The sequence below is a fragment of the Mobula hypostoma genome, chromosome 6, assembly GCF_963921235.1.
Source record: "Mobula hypostoma chromosome 6, sMobHyp1.1, whole genome shotgun sequence".
NCBI lineage: Eukaryota > Metazoa > Chordata > Chondrichthyes > Myliobatiformes > Myliobatidae > Mobula > Mobula hypostoma.
Window position 1 is genome coordinate 3259771 of NC_086102.1, and position 11529 is coordinate 3271299.

General features: G+C 43.1%; 1 long non-coding RNA gene across 1 annotated transcript; it reads right to left on the reverse strand.

Moving 5' to 3' along the window:
• Nucleotides 1-886: 886 nt before the first annotated feature.
• Nucleotides 887-5276, reverse strand: LOC134347443 (uncharacterized). Its single transcript, XR_010018156.1, has 3 exons — nt 5228-5276; nt 3767-4263; nt 887-1074 (listed from the first exon to the last, which is right to left on the reverse strand). It is a non-coding gene; the product is annotated as an uncharacterized LOC134347443 (long non-coding RNA).
• Between the last annotated feature and the right edge of the window lie 6253 nt (nt 5277-11529).

Sequence of the window (11529 nt, forward strand, 5' to 3'; positions counted from 1 at the left end):
CAGTGAGACCAACCACCCGACACAGTGAGACCAACCACCCGACACAGTGAGACCAACCACCCGACACAGTGAGACCAACCACTCGACACAGTGAGACCAACCACCCGACACAGTGAGTCCAACCACCCGACACAGTGAGACCAATCACCCGACACAGTGAGACCAACCACCCGACACAGTGAGACCAACCACCCGACACAGTGAGTCCAACCACCTGACACAGTGAGACCAACCACTGTTGAAAGTTCAGAGTAAATTTATTGTCCAAGTACATATATGTTATCATATGCTGAGATTTGTTTTCTTGTGGGCATTCACAGTAAATACAAAGAAATACAATAGAATCAATGGAAGACCACACACAGCAGGACAAACAACCAATGTATAAAAGACAACTAACTGTACAAACAGAAAAAGGAAAAAAAAAACACAATTATAATAATAAATAAATAAGCAATCAATATCGAGAACATGAGATGAAGAGTCCTTGAAAGTGAGTCCACAGGTCGTGGGAACATTTCAATGTTGGGGCGAGTGAAGTTATACTCTCTGGTTCGAGAGCCTGATGCCTGAGGGGTGGTAACTGTTCCTGAGGCTCCTGTATGTCCTACCTGATGGCGGCAATGAGAAGAGAGCAAGGCTGGATGGTGAATGCTGCTTTCCCTTTCCTGAAACAACACTCCTCGTAGATGAGCTCAATGGTGAGAGGGCTTTATCCATGATGGACTGGGTGAGATCCACAACACTGCCTGCTTCTCTACTGATCTTTGTGTTACCTGCAGACTTGTCCACAAAGCCATCAATTCTGTCGTGCAGATTATTAACACAAGAGAAGTAGCAAACCCAATATGGTCCCAGTGGAACACCACTAGTCACTGGATCCAGGTCTCAAACACACAAGGACCATTCAGGTGCAAAGTTGCTGCCTACTGAACCATAACCAGGCAGAAAGGGATTTTTAAAGTCTGCATATTGAGCTGTTGTCAAGTACAATGAAATCCAATTTTGGCCTAGCATGCCAGTTTGAATGATTTTCTGCTGTCTTCTTATACGCCGTGAAAAGAAAATATTTTTCTGAGAATAAAGGAGGAAATATTACAAGGCCATAGCCGCGGCAGCTGAATAAGCAGAACGATTGCATAAAATACCATAAAAAATATGAGCCCAGGTTTGTAAAAGTTGCAAACCAGAAGTGCTGTCACAGACTGTAAGACATAGGAGCAGAATAACGCCATTCGGCCAATCAACTTGTTTTGACATTCCTTCATGGATGACTTATTATCCCTCTCAACTCCTTTCTCCTTCCTTCTCCCCACAATCTTTTACACCCTTATTAATCCAGAACCTATCAACCTTCACTCTAAATATACCCAGTGACTTGGGCTCCACACCCTCTGTGACAATAAATTCCACAGAATCCCTGTCCTCTGGCTAAAGAAATTCCTCCTCATTTCTTTTCTAATGGGCATCCCTCTGCTCCGAGCCTGTGCCCTCTGTTCTCTGACTCCCCCATTGTAGGAAACATCCCCTCCACATCCACTCTATCTGTGTCCTCTGGTCCTAGACTCCCCACTATAGGAAACATCCTCTCCACATCCACTCTATCTGTGTCCTCTGGTCCTAGACTCCCTACTATAGGAAACATCCTCTCCACATCCACTCTATCTGTGTCCTCTGGTCCTAGACTCCCCACTACAGGAAACATCCTCTCCACATCCACTCTATCTGTGTCCTCTGGTCCTAGACTCCCCACTACAGGAAACATCCTCTCCACATCCACTCTATCTGTGTCCTCTGGTCCTAGACTCCCCAGTATAGGAAACATCATCTCCACATCCACTCTATCTGTGTCCTCTGGTCCTAGACTCCCCACTATAGGAAATATCCTCTCCACATCCACTCTATCTGTGTCCTCTGGTCCTAGACTCCCCAGTATAGGAAACATCATCTCCACATCCACTCTATCTGTGTCCTCTGGTCCTAGACTCCCCCACTATAGGAAACATCATCTCCACATCCACTCTATCTGTGTCCTCTGGTCCTAGACTCCCCAGTATAGGAAACATCATCTCCACATCCACTCTATCTGTGTCCTCTGGTCCTAGACTCCCCACTATAGGAAACATTCTCTCCACATCCACTCTATCTGTGTCCTCTGGTCCTAGACTCCCCCACTACAGGAAACATCCTCTCCACATCCACTCTATCTGTGTCCTCTGGTCCTAGACTCCCCCACTATAGGAAACATCCTCTCCACATCCACTCTATCTGTGTCCTCTGGTCCTAGACTCCCCACTATAGGAAACATCCTCTCCACATCCACTCTACCTAGGGCTAGGTCTTTCAACATGCAGTAAGTTTCAACGAGATCCTCCGTTATTCTTCTAAACTCCAGTGTCATCAACCATTCAGCCAAGGGCATGTCAGGAAAGGATGATCATTGAGTGATAGTAGAAGAAAGGGCTGGTTGATTTCTATAGATTACGTTATGCTTCAGTATTCAGAGATTTAAAGTAGAGGTTGATAGGTCCTTGATTAGTAAGGATGTCAAAGGTTACGGGGAGACGGCAGGAACATGGGGTTGAGAAGGATAGGAAATCAGCTTTGCCCATGTTGGAATGGTGGAGCAGACTCTACAGGCTAAAGAGCCTCAGCCTGCTTCGGTGTTTTGTGGATATGTGATCTAGTCTAGTGTTCTGTACAGCACTGTGGGAGTGCCACAGTGCTGGAACTGCTTTTAGCTGAAGCTCAGAACAAACACGTCTCAGACTGACGGCTGGATATCGTTCCTGCGTCCTTTGGTCTTGTGGATGTTGGGATTGGGTTTAGGTAGTGAGAGGTGGCACCTCCTGCCCTGGGTGGTCTGAATTTTAGGTTGGCAGCGGGTCAGATGGTGGTAAAGCTGACTGGCTTTATTATCGTAATCCGACAGCTCCATCTGCTGTTGTTGGCAGTGAATTCTGTTCGTATTGTAGGTCGCTGCCCCAGCTGACAAATGGCCATCCAGATTGCCCCTGCCTTCAGCTTTTCATCACCAGTGCTCTTCCAGAGTAGCACAGTTGTCAGGTGTGGAAATTAGCCAAGGTGCAGTCCGCAAATCTATTGGGTGGATGAACAGTGACAGCTACACCACGCCTGTTTCCAAATGTACAGGCGGGTGCTGGCACAGGCAGATGCCCACCCTGCTGGCACTCTCATTCCTCCTGCCCTTTGACTGTGACCAGTCTCACAACACTCACCACACTGCTGGTTCTGCCAAGAGCGATGTGGTGTGCCATGAACTGCTGGGATAGATAGCCTGGGCTGTAACAATACCCTCAAATGATGGGGCCTAATTTTAAGATGATTAGAGGAAAGTATAAAGGGAGTTGTCAGAAGTAATTTTTTTACACAGAGTGGTGGGTGCATGAAACATCCTGCCAGGGATGGCAGGATAGGCAAATGTATTAGAGACATTTAGAGACTCATAGAAAGGCACGTGAATGATAAAAAAAAATAGAGGACTATGTGTGAGGGAAGGGTTAGGTTGATCTTAGAGCAGGTTAAAAGGTCGGCACAACACCATGGGCTGAAGGGCCTGTACTGTGCTGTAATGTTCTATGTTCTATGTTGTAAACCATTCCGAGATTTTCGATCACATCCACAGAATGAGTGTTTGAAAATTGGATGCGAGATGCATCATAAAACACTGTGTGTTGGTGTATGGTGTTTGAGTGGTTTTATGTACGGCCTGTGTTAGTGAATGAGCAGAGATATGAAAATGTACCTCTTTATGCAGTCCAGTAGTGCACAGCCAGGAGGTTTCTCACAGGTTGGTGGCGCTCATTTAAGAGGAGAGCTTCGCAGGTGTTCGGTGTCATTCCGGCGGCCCAATCAGCGGTGGGAGCAGCACAGAGAGGAGTAAATAAAAGTGCAGAACAGACAAGCGGAATAGACCAGTGTTGAGAGTGGGAGTGTCAGCCTTTGACTCAATGGAGGCGTTGGCTCTCGGTAAGCTGTAAACTTGAAAGTTTCCCTTTTTTCTTACTGTGTCAGGGGTACTTAGTGTAGTTTAAATGGTTGTTGTGTGTTCTTCATGCCAGATGTTGGAGTCCTGGAGACCCAGAGTCTCCCAGGGAACATCTGTGCGAAGTGCATCCGGCTGCAGCTCCTTGAAGACCGTGTTAGCGATCTGGATGATCTCCAGCTTGTACAGGAGAGTGAGGAGATCATCGATCAGAGTTACAGGGAAGTAGTTACCCTGAAGTTGCAGGAGGCGAGTGTCTGTGAGGAGAAATGAAAATGTGAATAGGAGGTTAGCACAGATCACCCCTGTGGCCATTCCCCTCGATAATAAGTATACAGCTGTGTGGGATGACCTCTCAGAGGAATGCCACGGAGACCAGGTTACTGGCACTGAGTAAAGGTCCATGCTGCAGAACGGAGAGAGGGAGAAGAGGGGAGCGGTTGTGATAGGAGACTCATTAATCAGAGGAACAGGCATTCTGTGGATGTGAATGGGACACACGGATGGTATGTTGCCAGGGTCAGGGTTGGCTCAGATTATGTCCACAGCATTTTGGAGAGGAAGGGGGAGCAGTCAGGTGTCTTGGTACATATTGGTACCAATGACATAGGAAGGAAAAGCAGAGGTCCTGAAAAGAGAATTTAGAGAGCTAGGAAGAAAGCTGAGAAGAAGGACCTCCAGGGTAGCAATTTCTGGATTGCTGCCTGTGCCATGTGAGAGTGAGGGTAGAAACAGGATGATTTGGCAGATTAATGCGTGGCTGAGAAGTTGGTGCAGGGGGCAGGGCTTCAGGTTCTCGGATCATTGGGATCTCTTCTGGGGGAGGTATGACCTGTTCAAAAGTGACGGGTTGTACCTGAACCCGAAGGGAACCAATATTCTCCCGGGCAGGTTTGTTAGAGTTATTGTAGAGGATTTAAACTAATTTGGCAGGAGAATGGGAACCGGAGTAAGGGGATTCAGGATAGGACAAACTGTAAAAAAGCAAAGGTAGCATGCAGTCAGCTGGTTGAGTGGTGTTGTAACAACAACCTTGCACTCAATATCAGTAAGACCAAGGAAATGTTTTAGATATGTGACTTACGACCAAAGGAAAAATGGCTGGAATTCCTCAGCACTTTAGTGCAAGGGTGTTTATTAGGTGCATCAAAAGTTAAACTTGCAAAAAATTAGTAAAATTAGTGAAAAGAAAACTGCCAATGTTTACAAAAACATATCTACCAGGAAACATGATGACAGCTCCATACTTTGTCCAGCATGAAGTCCTGACAAACCCCGATCTCTCTCTCTCTCTCGGTCTCTCTCCTACTGAAAGCAAAAAGCCCAGTTTATTAGACATTAGGACATACAACTTTAATTACACACAAAGTTAACTTAAGACTATACGTGAATTGGAAGCGTTATTAGGAATATGAAGTGTTGCTCCTCCAACCTGAGTGTGGCCTCATCATGGCAGTAGAGGAGGCCATGGATCGACATGTCAGAGTGGTAATGAGTCTAAGATTAAGAAAGATTAAAGAAAGCAGCATTTTGCATAATAAGTTGAGGTGGAATGTTGGAGAATACAGAGCTCTCTCAGTATTTACTGGTCTCTCAGTCTAGAAATAATCACCTAGAATCAGCTTATAGTTCAAAACCTTTTGATCTGGGTGAATGTGCAGTCGCTAGAGACAGGTTGACATTAGTAAGGCAAAGTAATTGTATATATTAGAGTGTTCAACTGCAGAGTACATTAGAATGTGATTAGAGACTTGCAAACGAGCTTGTATGTTGTTGGTAAACCTGGACCATGGTGACAAGCGTACTGTTGTACTCATGTCTGCCGCTGCAGTGAAAACGTTTGGTATTGGGCCAAACCCTTCATTACCCATGGACAGATTTAAACAGGACTACCCTTTGTTAACAGAGCTGCGTCACTTAGATAGATTCTCTCTACCAAGGCATTAGCAAAAAACATTTTTGGGACTGATTTCTATTGCTGCAATAAATCAAACTGCTGAGCTATAGAAACAGTGAAAATATAAAGGCTTCGTTATCATTTTCTAATGGCCTCGCTCCCAATTCACTCGCATTTATTGCTCTGACAAAGTTATTCTAACATCACTGACAACAATATTAGGAATATAAATATGTTCCTTACCAGAACAATGTTCTCCATTCAAGTTGATTTGATCTGAACTGAAGAAAAGAACCTGCAGGAATGGAAAGACCTTTAACCAGATCAAAGCTGAAGATTTTGATTAATTTCAGCCCCACGGACACTTTTTTTCTCAACAATACATTCTCTGTCCAGAAACACAATTTGTTGACTCTTGAACAAGTTTATTCATGCTGCGTGAATAGACTTCCCCATTCCACTGCCCTGAGTGATTTCTTTCGAATGTTAACCTTTGTTTCTTGCTAGGTCTGGCAGTTTCCCAATACCTAGAGGGAGAGCCATTGTTTCATGTGCTTTCAAGGTCTCTGATTTAAACACGTCTTCTGGGATTTGAATTTTATACAAAGGGAATTATTTGCTTAGATCAGTTTTGTCATTGGAATTAATTTTAGATTCATATTCAGATTTACTCATTACATGTACATAGAAACATTCAGTAAGATGTGTCATTTCCAATATCAACCAACACACCAAGCATGTGTGGGGGCAGTCCTCCAACCCAGGACAGGACTCTGGGGCTCCAGTCTCCAGATATCGGGCATTGACTTCAGATTTCCAATTGATGTTTGGTATCTGCACCCAGACTAGCAGGTGACGAGACCCCGGACTCCAGGCTTGAACTCCGGGTCACGGAATAACCAGACCACCATGAAGTCTGCCATTCCTTAATAAATCAATGAAATGCCTTCATATTGTCCTGTGAAATAATATGGGAAGGCACAACCCAGCCTTCTCGCTGTAACCTTAGATGCCATGTCCAAACACAAACCTATCAATCTCTGCCTTAAAACACCCAACGACTTGGCCTCCAACCAATTCCACAAATTCACAACCCTTTGGCTAAAGAAACTTCCCCGCATCTCTCTTTTAAGTGGATGACCCTCTATCCTAAGGCTGTGCCCTCCTGTCCTAGACTCCCCCACCATGGAAAACATCCTTTCCACATCGACTCTGTCCAGGTCTTTCAACATTTTAAAAGTTTCAATGAGATCCCCCTCATCTTTCTGAATTCCAGCAAATACAGGCCCAAAATTTTCAAATGTTCCTCGTAGGTTAACCCTTTCTTTCCTGGAATCATCCTTGTGAACCTCCTCTGGACCCTCTCCAATGCCAGCACATCTTTTCTAAGATGAGGAGTCCAAAACTGTTCATAATTCTCAAGGTGAGGCCTCACCAGTGCCTTATAAATCCTCAGCATCACATCCTTACTCTTGTATTCTAGACCTCTTGAAATGAATGCTAACATGGCATTTGCCTTCCTCACTACCAACTCAATCTGCAAGTTAACCTTCAGGATGTTCAGCACAAGGACTCCCAAGTCCACTTGCATCTCAGATTTTTGGATTTTCTCCCCTTTTAGAAAATAGTCCACACATTTATTTCTACTAACAAAGTGCATGATCATGCATTTTCCAACATTGTATTTAATTTACCACTTTCTTGCCCATTCTCCTAACCTGTGTAAGTCTATCTGCATCCGACCTGTTTGCTCAACACTACCTGCCCCTCCACCAATCTTCATATCATCTGCAAACTTGGCAACAAAGCCATCCATTCCATCATCCAAATCTCTTATATACAGCATAAAAAGAAGTGGTCCCAACACTGACCCCTGTGAAACACCACTAGTCACTGGCAGCCAACTAGAAAAGGATCCTTTTATTCCCACTGGCTGCTTCCTACCAATCAGACAATGCTCTAACCATGCCAGTAACATTCCTGTAATACCATGGGCTATTAACTTGGTAAGTAGCCTCATGTGTGGCACCTTATCAAAATCCTTCTGAAAGTCCAAATGTACAACATCCACTGCATCCCCTTTATCTATCTTACTTGTAATCTCCTCAAAGAATTCCAACAGGTTCATAGGACAGAATTTTCCCTGAAGGAAACCATGCTGACTTTGTACTATCTTGTCCTGTGTCATCTTTTCCCTCCTAATGATTTTTTTAGTTGCTCTCTGTAGGTTTTTAAAAACTTCCCAATCATCTATCTTCCCACTATTTTTTTCTTTTTGTCCGTCCTTTCTTTTGCTTTTACAATAGCTTTGACTTCCCTTGTCAGCCATAGTTGTAGTATTTTACCATTTGAGTATTTCTTCATTTTTGGAATACATTTATCCTGCACCTTCCTCATTTTTCCCAGAAACGCACACCATTGCTGCTGTGCTGATGTCCCTGCCAGCAGCTCCTTCCAGTTTACTTTGGCCACCTCCTCTCTCAGACCACTGTCATTTCCCTTACTCCACTGAAGTACTGCTACATTAGACTTTACTTTCTCCTTATCAAATTTCAAGTTGAACTCAATCAGATTGTGATCACTGGTTCCTAAGGGTTCTTTTACCTTAAGCTCCCTAATTGCCTCCAATTCATTACATAACAGCTAATCCAGTATAGCTGATCCCCTAGTAGGCTCAATGACAAACTGCTCTAGAAAACCATCTCTTAGGCAATCAACAAACTCAGTCTCTTGAGGTCCATTACCAACCTGATTTTCCCAATTGACCTGCATGTTAAAATCTCCCATGACTAGATAACATTGCTCTTTTGACACACCTTTTCTATTTCCTTTTGTAATCTGCTTCTATTTCCTGTTGTAATCTAACATAGCATTTGCATTCCTCAGCACTGACTCGACCTGCAAGTTAACCTTTACATTGTTCTGCACAAGGACCCCCAAGTCTCTTTACATCTCAAATTTTTGAATTTTCTCCCCATTTAAAAAATAGTTTGCAGATTTATCTCTACAACTAAAGTGCATGACCATGCATTTTCCAGTATTGTATTTCACTTGCCCCTTTCTTGTCCATTCTCCTAATCTGTCTAAATCCTCTGCAGCTTTCCATTTCCTCAAAACCACCTGCCTCTCTTCTTTATTAATCTTTTTATTGATTTAAAAGGAGCATAAATACAATCAAGAGGAGAATTATCTCAAATATATATATATCAGTAATAATATAAACTAAGATTAAGATAGACATTGTCAAAATTATAGATATTGTTAAACTAGCATAAAATATATAATTAAAAAAATGAAAATAGCAATTCTCCTCATCAGTTTATGAAGAGAAGAGAAAAAACATTGAGTTTTAAATGAAGAGAAAAAGAAACCACTACACTATATAAAAACAACAGAAAAAAAGGGACTGGGCAGTCCATTTTGAGGATACAACCAAAAAAAAAGAAAGAAAGATTATCTGATCAAATCTAAAACTTCGAAAAAAAAAGATTGAAGGAGTAATAAATCAAACGAAAATATTGGATAAACAGTTGCGAGATTTGCTCAAATTTAAAGGATGTATCAAATGTCCGACTTCTTATTTTCTCTAAAATTAAACATGACATAATGGAGGAGAGCCAATAAAAGACCACCTGCCTCTCTTTCCAATCTTGGTATCATCTGCAAACTTGGCAAAAAAGCCATCTATTCCATCATCTAAATCATTAGTACAGCATAAAAAGAAGGGTCCCCAACTCCAACCCCTGCAGAACACCACTAGTCACTGGTAGCCAACCAGAAAAGGATCTTTTCATTCCCACATGCTGCCTCATGGTTAGAGCATACAAATCAGCCAATGCTCTAGCCATGCTAGTGACTCTTCTGTAATACCATGGGCTCTTAACTTGGTAAGCAGCCTCATGTGGGGCACTTTGTCCAAGGCCTTCTGAAAATCCAAATATACAACATCCACTGCATCCCCTTTACCTATCCGACTTGTAATCTCCTCAAAGAATTCCATCTGGTTTGTCAGGCAAGATTTTCCCTTGAGGAAACCATACTGACTTTGTCCTATCTTGTCCTGTGTCACCAAGTACTCAATAGCATAATCCTTAATTGACTCCAACATCTTCCCAACCACTGAGGTCAGGCTAACTGGCCTGTAATTTCCTTTCTGCTGCCTTTCTCCTTTCTCAAAGAGTGGGGTATATTTGCAATTTTCCGGTCCTCTGCCAGCATGTCAGAGTCCAATGATTTTTGAAAGATCATTGCTAATGCCTCCACAATTTCTACTGCTAAATTTCAAAGTGTTTTCATTGCACTTCAGAGCATGGCCATCATACTGATGGCTGAGCATTAAAATTCGTCCTGAAAGTATGTGGATAAGTAATTATTACACAGACTGTAGGAACATTGAGGAGTGTGAAAACATCTCTAGAACAAGGGTAGATTGGGGAAGGAGTACAGGATGTTGCACAGGAGTTTTAATTTCACAAAAAATATCTAGCAACGTTATAATGACAGGATTATTGATCTGCTCATTCTACTTTGGGTCTTGTGAGATGGCTCTGCAAATTGTAAGAACAATATTTCAAAGAATTATAAAGGTGACATGATTCTGAAGTGCCTCTTGCCCTCACATTAGGACCCTGAAATGGAGAAGCTATATGTTTACACACATTGATCTTGGCAGGCACCGTAGTGTAACAGATTAAGATCGTGGTTTGATTCCTACCACTGTCTGGAAAGAGCTTGTATATCCTCCCCGTGATGGCCTGGGCTTACTCTGGGTACTCCAGTTTCCTCCAACATTTCCAAAGAAGTGTTTGGATTCATGAGTTGTGGAGATGTTCTGTTGGCGCCAGAAGTGTGGCATCACTTGTGGGCTGCCCAAAACAAGTCTAGCTGATTTGATTTGACATAAATAACGCATTTCACTGTATGTTTCCATATACACGTGACAAATAAAATTAATGTTCAAGTTTTTCCAGTGAAGAAGCACTTTGCCTTTGACTTGGGCCCGTTTGCCATCTCTTTTGACATCAACATGTGAGTAGTATCACTCTCTGACTGTAGGACAGGTCCATCAGCAGTTGGAACATCTGATTCACAGAGAGTTTGAGTACTCCTCTCCCTCTATCATTCAGAAACAGCTGTCTGGTCGTTCCATGGGAAGAGGGGACAAGGATCAGTGAGATTTGTGGTGTTGTTTTGCTGGAAGCACAATCCTGGCAAATTAAATGCTTTCGGGCGACTTTCAGTTCATCGTGTGTGTGTGCCAACTCACTGCTGACCCATTCAACTTTAGGACCATAGGACCTCGGAGCAGAGTTAGGTCTTTCGGCCTACTGAGTCTGCTCTGCCATTCCATCATGGCTGACTTATTAACTTTCTCAACCCCATTCTCCTGCCTTCTCCCTGTAACCCTTGATGCCCTCACTAATTAAGTACCTATCAATCTCCGCTTTAAATATACTCAATGTCATGGCCTCCACAATTTTCTTTGACAATCAGTTCCACAGATTCACGACCCACTGGCTTAAGAAATTTCTCCTCCACTCTGTTCTCTTTCCATGGCTATGCCTCTGGTCCTAGGCTGCCCCACTATTGGAAACATAATCTCCATATCCACTCTATCTAGGCCTTT